This window comes from Bubalus bubalis, chromosome 19 (assembly GCF_019923935.1).
Source record: "Bubalus bubalis isolate 160015118507 breed Murrah chromosome 19, NDDB_SH_1, whole genome shotgun sequence".
In the NCBI taxonomy this organism is placed as follows: Eukaryota; Metazoa; Chordata; class Mammalia; order Artiodactyla; family Bovidae; genus Bubalus; species Bubalus bubalis.
Genome location: NC_059175.1, coordinates 57,508,842 through 57,522,191, shown reverse-complemented (window position 1 = coordinate 57,522,191; position 13,350 = coordinate 57,508,842). Strand labels below are relative to the sequence as shown.

Below are 13,350 nucleotides of genomic sequence, written 5' to 3'. Positions count from 1 at the left end.
AAGACTCTTGATGGGAGTTGAGAGGACGAGGGTATGCAGATTTTAATTAGAGTAGTCACTGTGGGCCTTATGGAGAAATTGGCATTTAGACTGAGACTTAGAAGAAGTGAGGGACTAATCCCTGAAGACCCACAAAGCGTGTTGACTGTTACTTTTGACCACCGTGTTCTACCAAAGTGAACCACTCTTTATGCTGGAGGGTGTACATCATCTTTTTTATGCAAGTGTATCATCAGTGGTCTTCTATGAATAGTCAGCTACAGTGGAACCGAGTCAGTTTGGCCATTGGGCGTATGTTTTTTGCCTAGAGTCTTTGCAAACGTGTTTTATACAATTATATCAGATGTTTTGTGACTGCTTTCGTAGGGAGAGGACGGGAAGTCTAGGACATGCTCCTCTTGCTCTGATCAGTAGTGTTTTCTGACTTACTGATATGTGACTTCCCCCCTGAAAATCCCACCAAAGGTCTCTGTCATTCTTAAATAGATTCGGGTCTTTGTCTTTTGCCTCCAGTAAATAAATTCATTCTGATGAAAATCAGAAGATACATGATACTGATTCCACTACTTGGCTCAGGTCAAAGCAGTAGTGAAGCTAACAATGCCATTTTTGGTCTGACAGTGTATTTTCGGAGATTTGGGGAATCTTTTTGCATGTTTTAAACGAGAGAGAGAAGAGATGTTAATTTTTCTTTCTCCTTGGGAATCATCTCCTGTCAACTCTCTGCTCCCTCTACCCTTTTGAAATAGAATGAATTCTGGGTTGATTTTGAGTCCTTGATAATTACTCTTCCCCTTAGTCCTTATCTAGTAGTGCCTCTGGAAGCTGTTTGGAACTACTTGGCTTGGCTTTTTGACTACTAGAACCTTCTAGATACCATGCATCTTAAGATGGCATTTTTTGTTATTCAGTTGCTAAGTCATGTCTGACTCTTCTACAACCCCATGGACTGGAGCCCGCCACGCTCCTCTGTCCATGTGATTTCCCAGGCAAGAATACTGGAGAGGGTTGCCATTTCCTCTCCAGGGGATCTTCCCCACCCAAGGATTGAGCCCACGTGTCTTGCATTGGCAGTCTAATTCTTTACCACTGAGCCATCAGGGAAGCCTGTAGGATGGCATTGCTGCTGCTGCTGCTAAGTCACTTCAGTCGTGTCCGACTCTGTGCGACCCCATAGACGGCAGCCCACCAGGCTCCTCAGTCCCTGGGGTTCTCCAGGCAAGAACACCAGAGTGGGTTGCCATTTCCTTCTCCAATGCATGGAAGTGAAAAGTGAAAGTGAAGTCGCTCAGTCCTGTCTGACTCTTAGCGACCCCATGGACTGCAGCCCACCAGGCTCCTCCATCCATGGGATTTTCCAGGCAAGAGTACTGGAGTGGGGTGCCATTGCCTTCTCCGAGGATGGCATTAGGAAAGTATTAAACTATGTGGCAGTATCATGAATAAAATCTAGAGTGAATAAATTCTCTTTATTATGAAGAAGGTAATAAATGAAGTTTAGAAGCTTAATACCTTAAAGCTCATGGTCACAATGAAGATTAAGTTTCAGAGTGCTGATTAGAGACCAAGGTATATAAGTTACTAGCAGGTAGGTCGGAGAAGGCAATGGCACCCCACTCCAGTACTCTTGCCTGGAAAATCCCATGGATGGAGGAGCCTGGTAGGCTGCAGTCCATGGGGTTGCTAGAGTCAGACACGACTGAGCAACTTCACTTTCACTTTTCACTTTCATGCATTGGAGAAGGAAATGGCAACCCACTCCAGTGTTCTTGCCTGGAGAATCCCAGGGACGGGGGAGCCTGGTGGCCTGCCGTCTATAGGGTCGTACAGAGTCGGACATGACTGAAGTGACTTAGCAGCAGCAGCAGCAGCAGCAACAGCAGCAGCAGGTAGGTAGATTTGACTCAGTCTGAGGAAAAGCTGATTAGAGCCGTGCACACCTGAGACAGGCTTCCTAATGAGGGAGTAAGTCCGTCCACATGGGGAGGGGGTTCACAGAAAGGGATGCTGTGCTAGAGATTTCTGCATCAACAAAGGGGTTTACTATATGACCCTACACCAAGTTCCCTAGGAAAAATGTTCCCATGTGCAGTTATGTTCTTCTTTTAAATGAAGTGTGGTTAACTGATGATGCTGTGTTAATTTCAGGTTTACATTCAAAGTGATTCAGTTATGGCTTCCCTGGTGGCTCAGATGGTAAAGGATCTTCCTGGGCTGTGGGAGACCTGGATTTGATCCCCGGGTTTGGAAGAGCCCCTGGAGGAGGGCATGGCAACCCACTTCAGTATTGTTGCTTGGAGAATCCCATGGTTAGAGGAGCCTGGCAGGCTACAGCCCATGGGATTGCAAAGAGGTGAACATGACTGAGCGACTAAACACAGCATGCAGCATATATATATATATACACACTCATATATATTCTCTTTCAGATCTTTTCCATTATAAGTTATTACAAAATACTGAGTATAGTTCAATGTGCTATGCAGTGAGTCCTTGTTTCTTATCTATTTTGTATATAGTATTATATATCTGTTCATCCCAAATCCCTAATTTATCCCTACCTGCCTTTGCCTGTTGCTAGTCATAGTTTGTTTTCTATGCCTGTGGGTTGCATTTATGTTTGATGAAGGGTTATTGTTTGATTTGAACTCATATTGCTACTCCCCCCAATACATTTCTATCCTTATAGTTGTTGGAAAGTACTACCCTTGATTTCTCTAGGTTAATTTTCTATTACATGTATGTGTTATGTCCATTTATATATATATTTAAATATCAATTAGAAAATCAACCAATTTTGTTTCCCTGCCTTCTGTGGGATGTAGCCTCCTGCAGCAGTAATTGGGTTTGATGAATGATGTGTCCTGTTTTCAGTGCAGTGATGGCTATGGACTCTACCTATGGTGTTGCTCTTACTTTCATTATTAGTCTAAAACATGTAGATCTACTGAAGTTGAAGCAACCGCTGAATTATGCTTATGCTGAATGTCTGGAATAAATGTCTTACCTTTGTAAGACTTTCATTGACATCCTGGATTAGTGACATTTGATAGGAAGCTACAGGTTGACTAGAGCCTCACAGAGACCTCATCTTTCTCAAGTAGTTCTCAAGTTGTTTGACACCATGTCTGCTGTGCATGAGCCATGTGGGCAGTTCTGCCACATGGTGATAAAGCCCACATCAGCTGAACTTTCCCAGAATGTAGCTTTTTGGTGGGGTTTGTTACAGAAATTTAGACCTCTTTTTCCATCTACTCAGCGTGTTGAATCTCTAGATACAGTAAGACTTGCTTTAACGAAGTTCAGTGAAAACCTGAAAAGCTAGATTAGGAGGCCAGTGATTTCAGCACAACAGGATAAATGCAGATTCACTGACGGACCCTGCTTTTCCAATGTGCTAGGTATGAACGTAAGTGATAAGTAGGAAGTGGGCATAAGATTAGAGCTACTCTCTAAATGATGATCGCTCTGCAGAATACCTACAACTCGCCAAATATCTAAAGGATGCACATGTTTCCTAAAATAGCAATGACAACAGCAGCAACCGTATATACACACACTATGTATAAAATAGACAGCCAGCAGGGACCTCTGCTGTGTAGCACAAGGAACCAACTCAGTATTTTGTAATAACCTATAAAGGAAGAGAATCTGAAGAACAGTGTGTGTATATATATATATTCATATATGTAACATTATATATGTGTATGTGTGTGATAAGTGGCTTTAGTAGTTGTGTCAAAACTCTGTGTGACCCCATGGACTGTAGCCCACCAGGCCCCTCTGTTCATGAGATTCTCCAGGCAAGAATACTGGAGTGGGTTGGTTGTCTTTCTACCTCCAGGAGATCCTCCTGACCCAGGGATTGAACCTGTGTCTCTTTTTGACCCCATGGATTGCAGCACACCAGGCCTCCCTGTCCATCACCAACTCCCAGAGCCCACTCAAACTCATGTCCATTGAGTCGGTGATGCCATCCAACCATCTCATCCTCTGTTGTCTCCTTCTCCTCCTGCCTTCAACCTTTCCCAGCATCAGGGTCTTTTCCAATGAGTTAGTTCTTCGCATCAGGTGGCCAAAGTATTGGAGTTTCAGCTTCAATATCAGTCCTTCCAGTGAACATCCAGATCTGATTTCATTTAGAATGGACTGGTTGGATCTCCTTGCTGTCCGAGGTACTCTCAAGAGTCTTCTCCAACACCACAGTTCAAAAGTATCTGTTCTTCAGTGCCCAGCTTTCTTTATAGTTCAACTCTCACATCCATACATGACTACTGGAAAAACTGTAGCCTTGACTAGATGGACCTTTGTTGGCAAAGATGTATGGTAATCTATGCTAATATATATATATATATATATATAAAAACACTGAATCGCTGTGCTGTATACCTGAAACTTAAATGATACTGCAAATCAACTACGGAGAAGGCAATGGCACCCCACTCCAGTACTCTTGCCTGGAAAATCCCATGAGCAGGAGAGCTTGGTAGGCTGCAGTCCATGGGGTCACGAAGAGTTGGACACGACTGAGCGACTTCACTTTCACTTTTCACTTTCCTGCATTGGAGAAGGAAATGGCAACCCACTCCACTGTTCTTGCCTGGAGAATCCCAGGGATGGGGGAGCCTGGTGGGCTGCTGTCTATGGGGTCACACGGAGTCAGACACGACAGCAGCAAATCAACTATACTTTAATTTAAAAAAAAAAAAACAACAGGTACATTGGAGTGGAAGTAGCTTCTACTCTTGGGAGAAATGAAATCTTTTATTAGGAGTTTCTCCCTAGTCGTTCTTGGAAATCTTCCTGTTCTATCTCTGCTGTGGTTTATCACGTGGAAAGTGATTATTTTGTAAGCGAGGACCTTGGAAGGCTTCAGAGAAGATGCAGCAGCATCTGAGCAGCATAGGTCCTTACCACACCTGTGCCCTGCCACCAAGGAGGACAGGAGCCTGCAGGCAGACGCTTTTTAAACATGCTGGTACATACCCCAAAGGCATCCAGCTTTCAGACTTCTGACACAAATGATCATGAACTGTCTCAGAATTTTCCTGAGTAATATGGCCACCGTTCTCACCAGTACACGGAGTGTCTACTGTGTCTGGAGTCGTAAATCCTTATTCGATCTTTATTCACTTGTGCTTTAGATGTGCTCATTCTCTCAATCCCTGTTTACTTTCTAAACCCGTAACAAAATGAAAAACAGTTGCTAACACTGCCCGAACTCGTCGTCGTAACTTTAGAAGCCTTGAGCAATGTGTAGAAATGTTATTAAAACATTTTTTTGTTGTTGTTGTTTGCTCCCCTTTCTGTGGTAAATTCCTCTGCTTCATTTTCCAAGAAGAAGTAGCAGGGGAAGGAATCAAAATTTCTAGACAAAAATGCCAGGAATTTTTCTTGTGTTTGTGGATTGACCTTCCGGCTGTGAGTGACCGTCCCGCTTTTTGGCCAGGCGCGGCAGTCAGGAAAAGGCTCCCTGGATGTGCAGTTGAACCTTTGACCAGATGGAGTCCTCCAGTCAAATCACAGGAGATCTGGGTTAAGTTCAAGTCTAAGGCCAGGTCTCACATGGTCTAGCTGTTAGAGGTGGCTCAAACCCTAGTGGGAGGAAGAATAGGTATGAGGCTGAGGCTGGAGTAGAAGAAATATATATATATATATATATATATGAAAGGGAAGAAGAGGAGAAATTCACAGAGGATGGGATTTAGGGCCTTGATTGCCCTTTACTCTAAAGAATGAAATCACTGTTGTACTCAGTTCTCTTTTCTTACAAATAGCCTGTGCTGTGCTTAGTAGCTCAGTCATGTCCGACTCTTTGCAACCCCAAGGACCGTAGCCCACCAGGCTCCTCTGTTCATGGGGATTCTCCAAATGAGCATACTGGTGTGGGTTGCCATGCCCTCCCCACGGGGGATCTTCCCAACCCAGGGATCAAACCCAGGTCTCCTGTATTGGCTTCCCTTGTGGCTCAGCTGGTAAAGAATCCACCTGCAATGCGGGGAAACCTGGGTTCGGTCCCTGGGTTGGGAAGATCCCCTGAGAAGGGAAAGGCTATCCACTCCAGTATTCTGGCCTTGAGAATTCCATGAACTGTACAGTCCATAGGGTTGCAAAGAGTCAGACATGACTGAGTGACTCTAACTTTTCACTTTCACTCCCATATTACAGGTGGATTCTTTACAGTTTGAGCCACCAGGGAAGCCCTACAAGTAGCTTAGCTCATGGAACAAAAACAGTTACTATTAGATTATCTTGTAGGCTTGGCTGTTGCCAAGTTTATTGTATTTTTCATTTCCGTAACAGTAACAATTATTAAGCACTTAGGGGGTTCTATTTCCCCGAATGAGTGTGTTACACACACTTACTCCTCTAGTTCACAACATTCAGGGAGGTGGTGGGCACAGATCATCCCATTTTGCAGTTGCCAACACAGAAGCTTCGAGATGGGCTGACTGCCCAGGGCATAGAGCTGGCAAGTGGTCCAGTCGCTCCTGAAGTCCCTGTGGCTGTGCCCCTGACCCCCTTCTGCCTGAGCCATGTAAGTTGCAGCCAAATTCTTTCCAGATCTTTGTTTTGTTTATGTGTTTCAAAGGCATGAAGCCACTGGGAAGTAGCCCTTAAAAGTGAAAGCAATGGTTTTATGGATGAGGTGAACAAAAAGGAAAGACATCTTTGGAAAGAAACTTTCAACCCACTCTACCTGGCTCTCCCAAGGACCAATTAACTGCTCATTAGGCAGCAATCTGCTGACAAATTGGCAGGGAAACTAGTGTCTGTGAGAATGGCAGCGTGTAAAATAATTAGCATATTCTGTAGAGTCTCCCGGGTGCCAAGGAGAGCTGGGAGGCTGTCCCTCTAGGCTCCAGAGCATCAGGAACTTTTAATTATTTCAGTTCTGGGAGAGCTTCTTACCTGGGCTAGCCGCTTGCTCACAAACAGAAGCTAAGGGTGGACTGAAAGAGGTGTGCACGTTTTCCTTCCTTCCTAACTAGTTTATAAGTTATATCTTATATTTCCCTCTGGCTTCAAAAGTGTGGATTTGAAATAGCCATGAATAGGGGAATTATTCCAATATGTATTTTTATTTGCTTGGCCCCCTGGAAAACTTCTCCATGAGTATGTCTATGCAATAGCTTTGGAAACTATAAAGCATTTCAGTAATCAGTCTTATTTATTTTCACAGGGACTGTAGGAGGGGGCAGTTTCTGTCATGTTCCCCAGGTTATAGATGAGGAAACTGAGCCCTTGGCAGGTTAAATGACTTGCCTTGATCATACAACTGAGAATGGATGGGGTCATTCCAACTGTAAATTTAGTATGTTTTCCATTATAATATCACTTCTTTTAAACTGCTACAAGAAAAAAAAAGTCATGCTAGAGTATTGTCACCAGGCATTTTTGACAGTTATTTTAAATTGCTTGTACCCAAGGATGAAAGTCCCTTAGTCAGCAAGGTGATCAAACCAGTCAATCCTAAACAAAATCAACCCTAAATATTCATTGGAAGGATTGATGCTGAAGCTCTAATCCTTTGATGTGAAGAGCCAACTCATTGGAAAAGACCCTGATGCTGGGAAGGATGGAGGACAGGAGGAGAAGGGGACGACAGAGGATGAGATGGTTGGATGGCATCACCGACTTGATGGACATGAGTTTGAGCAAACTCTGAGAGATAGTGGAGGACAGAGGAGCCTGGGGTGCTGCAGTCCACGGGGTCACAAGGAGTCAGACACAACTTAGCAACTGAACAACATCAACAAGGATGAAAGTGAGGGTCTTGCAAGCATCCATCCTGTCCTTTAATAACTGCTTTTGCAGCTCTAGAAGAAGTAGGAAGCCTGTATCCTACTGGTCTTCTCAGTCCACGGAGCTGTGTCACGACTCACGGGAGCAGGCTTGCAGTGGGAAGATCATTTTAATGAGAATGCAGAGTGAACTGTTAGAAGTATTCAGGACATGATGACATTATTCCTTCGGGTGTGCTTGCTAGCCCTTAAATCTCAGCCGGGGCTCTGAGAGGTGTTTCCCTTTGAAGACTTCTGTTCCAGACACTTAGAGAAAGTTATTTTAGTTTTGGGAGGACCAGAGACTCAACTCTAAAATTGGGGATGATCAACATCACTGGTGTCCTGATTCTCTCAGTGTTCCCATTTTTTTGTTGTTGTTGAAGGACCATACTGTTCAGAGGTCTTTGGAAGCGTTTAGGTCTTGGAGAAGCCCTTCAGGTTGAGTTGATACCAGAGGTCACTGAGGTTTCTGGTATTGTGATAGAAATCCATTCTTTCATCTGGTCTTTAATTGCTTCACTTTACATTCATTATCCTCTGATCTGCTGTTTTATTTTCTGTTTCTTGTTCCTTTGTATTTATTGCTTATCCTACCATGTGCCCACTCGCTGTGGCTATAACCCTGCAAACATATTAGGTCTTTAATATAGTTCTGTTAAACAGATCCGTGAGGATGAATCTGTAGTTACCATCTTTATGTGTCTAAAAAAGCCTAGAAACTCTTATATTTTCAGTGAACTTTTCCTAGACTTGAACATTTTACTCTTAAAAAAAGTATCTCTGGGCATGTTTTCTTCTGAAGATAGTCTGACTTGGACTTTTATTTTGAACATTGTGGTTCCATCTTCTTGTGGATGAAAATAGTTTAGCTTGTGTGCTTAAGGAAAGTGAAATACATATTTTTTAGGGTTGCTAAAAACAATGCAGATGATATTTCAACTTTGGATTTTTTTAAAAAAGTGTATGCATGTATGTATGTATTAATTTTTGTCTGTGCCAGATCTTCTTTGCTCAGGCTTTCTCTAGTCTCAGCAAGCAGGGGCTCCTCTTCATTGCGGTGCAAGGGCTTGCTTCTAATGTGATGGCTTTTCTTATTTTGGAGCATGGGCTCTAGACCTGTGGGCTTTAGTAGTTGCCAAGTACTGGGTCAGTAGTTGCGACTTCCAGGCCCTAGAATGAAGGCTCAGTAACTGTGGCACACTGGCTCAGTTGCTCCAGGGCACGTGGGGTCTTCCCTGACCAGGAACTGAAACCATGCCCCCTACATTGGCAGGCGGATTCCCATCAACTGAGAGAAGTCCCCAAGCTTCACTAATTTAGTGTATTGCCGACTTAACTACTTTCACTGAGTATTAAGTAGGACACTACCATTTATTTTTTATTCAAATTATATTGTTTGGTAATACTGGTTTCAACTGCTTTGGAAATTGGGTTTACATGACAGTTTAAATAAATCAATCTAGAAAGCATTTAAAAATTGATCTTTAAGTTAATAAATCATTCCTTTGACTCTGTTCTCTGGATTAGAGGGTTGTAGCATTATGAATCCTTTTAAATTTGTATGTTGATTTGCTTTATGATGGGGGCTCTGCATCTGTATTTTTCTCCTTTTTATTATAGAAACTATAAATTTTTAGATATGTCTGACTGAAATGGTTTCTAGTAGGTCTTCTGTTTCTAGCTTCCCTCCTTACTGAAATCAGAAGTGAAATAATCAATTTCAGGAAAAAAGAAAAGAGACAGACACCACTGAGGCGACTTAGTACACACACCAGGGGTATAAATTCAGATTCATGGGCAGCATTCATACGATTGTTTTGTCTTTTTTTGATTTTTAAAGATCAGTAGCTGTTCCATTGGTTGAACTTGCTAAGTCACTTCAGTCGTGTCCGACGCTGTGCGATCCCATAGACGGCAGCCCACCAGGCTCCCCAGTCCCTGGGATTCTCCAGGCAAGAACACTGGAGTGGGTTGCCATTTCCTTCTCCAATGCAGGAAAGTGAAAAGTGAAAGTGAAGTCACTCAGTTGTGTCCGACTCTTAGCGACCCCATGGACTACAGCCCACCAGGCTCTTCTATCCATGGGATTTTCCAGGCAAGAGTACTGGAGTGGGGTGCCATTGCCTTCTCCGGTTGGTTGAACTTATGTAGCCCCATTTGGACAATGCATATTTTGGAGACTACTATGAAAATAAATTCCAAGACATGACATTTCTGTCCTGAAGAACTTACTTTTCACATTTTATTTTGCATCCACTGCTTACTTAATTATATTTTAATAATTTTCTCTATTTTCCACCTCTGCCAAAAACCTCTCCTGTTGATTACCCTGCGAGCTTGTTTAGAGAGACAGTATTTCCTTGGGGAGTCTTTCTCCATTCCTGAAGCCGTAACAACAGAAACGCAGCAATAAAAAGCCAATTCCCTCCCCTTGGTTTTGCTTCAAATAGTCATTTCTTTGATACGGGCTAATAAAAACAGGAAAAGGATCATTGTTAAAGGCTCTGGTTGGGGTTCCTTTACTTCCAATAAGGAAAATTGCCTCACAAGAGGGAGCATGGGTAATAATGATACAACTAATCGAGGAATTATATTCAGTCTAATGTCAAAATCTCCAAGCTGCTGCCTGCAGATTCAATTTAATCGTGGGATTGTGGTGTGTCTGCTGTGCTGTGTAGATTTGAATTTGCTGTCGCTGATCATCTCTTCACAGTTAATGAAGATGAATTTCAAATGAGACTGGAGAGGTTTGATGTGTGTGTGTGTGTGTGTGTGTGTGTGTGTATGTATGTATGTTTTCCTTCGCAATGTTTATAAGCTTTGATGTACATAACAAAAAGGCTTTGAGAGTTGACCAAGAAGGATGCATGTAGTAGCGTCTTGAATGTTTTGGTGGGGGCGGTGAAAGTGACCACAGATCAGCTGACGGTGAAGGAGATGGAGGCACAAAGAAACGAAAGAGGTTGACTAGGGTCACACAGAGTCCATCTGTTTCTTTTTAGTCCATTTCTTTCTTATTCACACCCTCCCCCTGTTACTTTCAGAAGATTTGAGGTGAAGGCAGTGGCTGTTTTCCTTCTGTGTAGTTAGCCCCTCTAGGATCGATTCTTGTATTCCCAGCCTGGCTCAGTGCTTCTCCAGAAATTATTCTCAGCCAGGGCAAGGAAGCAGCCCCCATCCAATGATCTTTCCAGGCAGGGGTGTAACTTGAGACAACTCTGAAGAGCCGTCTTGGGTCCAAAACTCCCCGTGGGCTTGGCTGAGTCCTGTATTGCAACTGTATTGCAGACCAAATTCTGTCCCAGCCCCGTCTGTCTTCTCCCTTGCCTTTCCAAAGTGTGATTGCAAGGAGCTTCCCGATAAACCACGTGCACTTCAAATAATATCAGAGACCATTACCTGGGGAACCCAACATAAGACAACAGACTTATTTCACTTAGTAAGTCAGACAAAGACAAATATCATACAATATTGCTTATATGTGGAATCTAAAAAAAAAAAAAGATACAGTTGAACTTATTTATAAAACAGAAACAGACTTACAGAGGAAACACTTATGGTGGGGAGAAGGGTGAGGGGGAAGGGGTAGGTTGGAGTTTGGGATTAATGTGTACACCCTGCTGTAGAGTAAGTCCCCTACATACAAACACGTTTCCTTCTGAAAGTGAATCTGTAAGTCCAATTTGCTTATAAGTCCAATAGAGTTAGCCTAGGGTCCAGCTATCACAATTGGCTCTGTAGTATTCTGCTGCAATAGGTTTATAGTACTTTTCACACAAATAATATATAGAAAACAAACACAAAAATAAAACATTTTTAATTGTACAGTATAGTACTTCAAAAAATACAGTTCAGCGCCATCTACTTCACTGCTGCTCTTCTGCTTGCTTCTGGACATCTGGGCTTGAAATACAGATAGAGTCCTGCTGCTGCTGCTGCTAAGTTGCTTCAGTCGTGTCCGACTCTGTGAGACCCCATAGACGGCAGCCCACCAGGCTTCCCCGTCCCTGGGATTCTCCAGGCAAGAACACTGGAGTGGGTTGCCATTTCCTTCTCCAATGCATGAAAGTGAAAAGTGAAAGTGAAGTCGCTCAGTCGTGTCCGACTCTAGCGACCCCATGGACTTCAGCCTACCAGGCTCCTCCGTCCATGGGATTTTCCAGGCAAGAGTACTCGAGTGGGTTGCCATTTCCTTCTCCAGGGGATCTTCCCGACCCAGGGATGGAAAAGTACTGGAGTGGGGTGCCATTGCCTTCTCCGAGATAGAGTCCCACTGTCTTCTATACAGTACTGTGTGGTACACGGAAGCACAGCCGCTTGTGGAGGATACACTCATGTGACTGTACACTAGACATGTGAATTAACTCACGTGATCGGACATACGAATGCCAATTCACATCTTTGAACTTTGCAACTTGAAAGTTTGTATATAGGGGACTTAATTACTTAAAATAGATGACCAACAAGAGCCTACTGTATAGGACAGAGAACTCTGCTCAGTATTTTGTAACAACCTAAATGGGAAAAGAATTTGAAAAAGAATAGATACTTGTATTTGAATCACTTTGCTGTGCACCTGAAACGAACACAGCGTTGTTGATCAACTATACTCCAGTATAAAATAAAAATTTAAAAACAAACACAGAAAAAAGACAACAGAGAAGCTAAAATAGGATGCTCTTCTGGCAGTGGTCAAGGACAGGATGCTGCTGCTGGGGAAAAATGATCTTTCTGGGAATTCTGGCTGTTCTTAAATGGGAGCCTTCAGCTGACAGTTAAGAGACATGAATGGATTTTTTTTTTTTTTGCTTGGGGACCTAGTCTAATCCTTTCATTGTATAGATTTAGGAAAGCCCCATGCATTAAAGTAACTTGACCAAAAATACATAGCTAGTTGGCAAAAGAGCAAAAACAGGCTTATAGTTCCAGGTGCTGCTTTCAAAGAGCCATGTTGGAATTTGTTCAGAGGGGTTTTTTGCTGCTGTAACTCAGGACTGACTGCAGATGGGTCTAGAGACCATTTATCTGTCTGATCCATTTGTTCAACTCTGGCACTGGAGTCAGACATCTCAATAATTTCTCCGTGGTTCTGTTTTGCTGATTGTCTACCAATCTGAAGAGTGATCTCTGAAGCTCTCTGTAGTTGGTAGTTGAATAGTGAAGAAGAAATGGTGAAGTAGAAACAGATGGTCAGAGATATTACTTCCTGAAATCAGCATTTTGTGTTGCTAGCTATTAAGAGAATTGGAAAATTGGCAAGCCTTATTACATGATAGACTGGTGGCAAGTGCAGACTCATTAGGTAGATGAAACATGCAGGAGTAGGTTGAAAGAATCATAAGCAAAATGAAAAATGACTACAAATTAATATTTAGTCTCTTGATTGTCCTAAATAGTTTATTAGTCATTTTATTATGCTCAGATAATGTTCTGTTGAGATCATCAAATGATTATAAGCTCAGAGTTGCTATGATCCTAAGATATTTGGAAGTAATTGAAAAACAAGTTATTAGTTTGTTATTATCACTACTACAAGGATCCGGTTTTAAATGGTTTCCTTGGC

General features: G+C 42.7%; 1 protein-coding gene across 1 annotated transcript in view; it reads left to right on the top strand.

Annotated features, from left to right (window-relative positions):
* The window catches only part of FBXL7 (F-box and leucine rich repeat protein 7), a 458,260-nt gene that overhangs the window by 5,601 nt on the left and 439,309 nt on the right, over window positions 1-13,350 (top strand). The window lies entirely within an intron of this gene.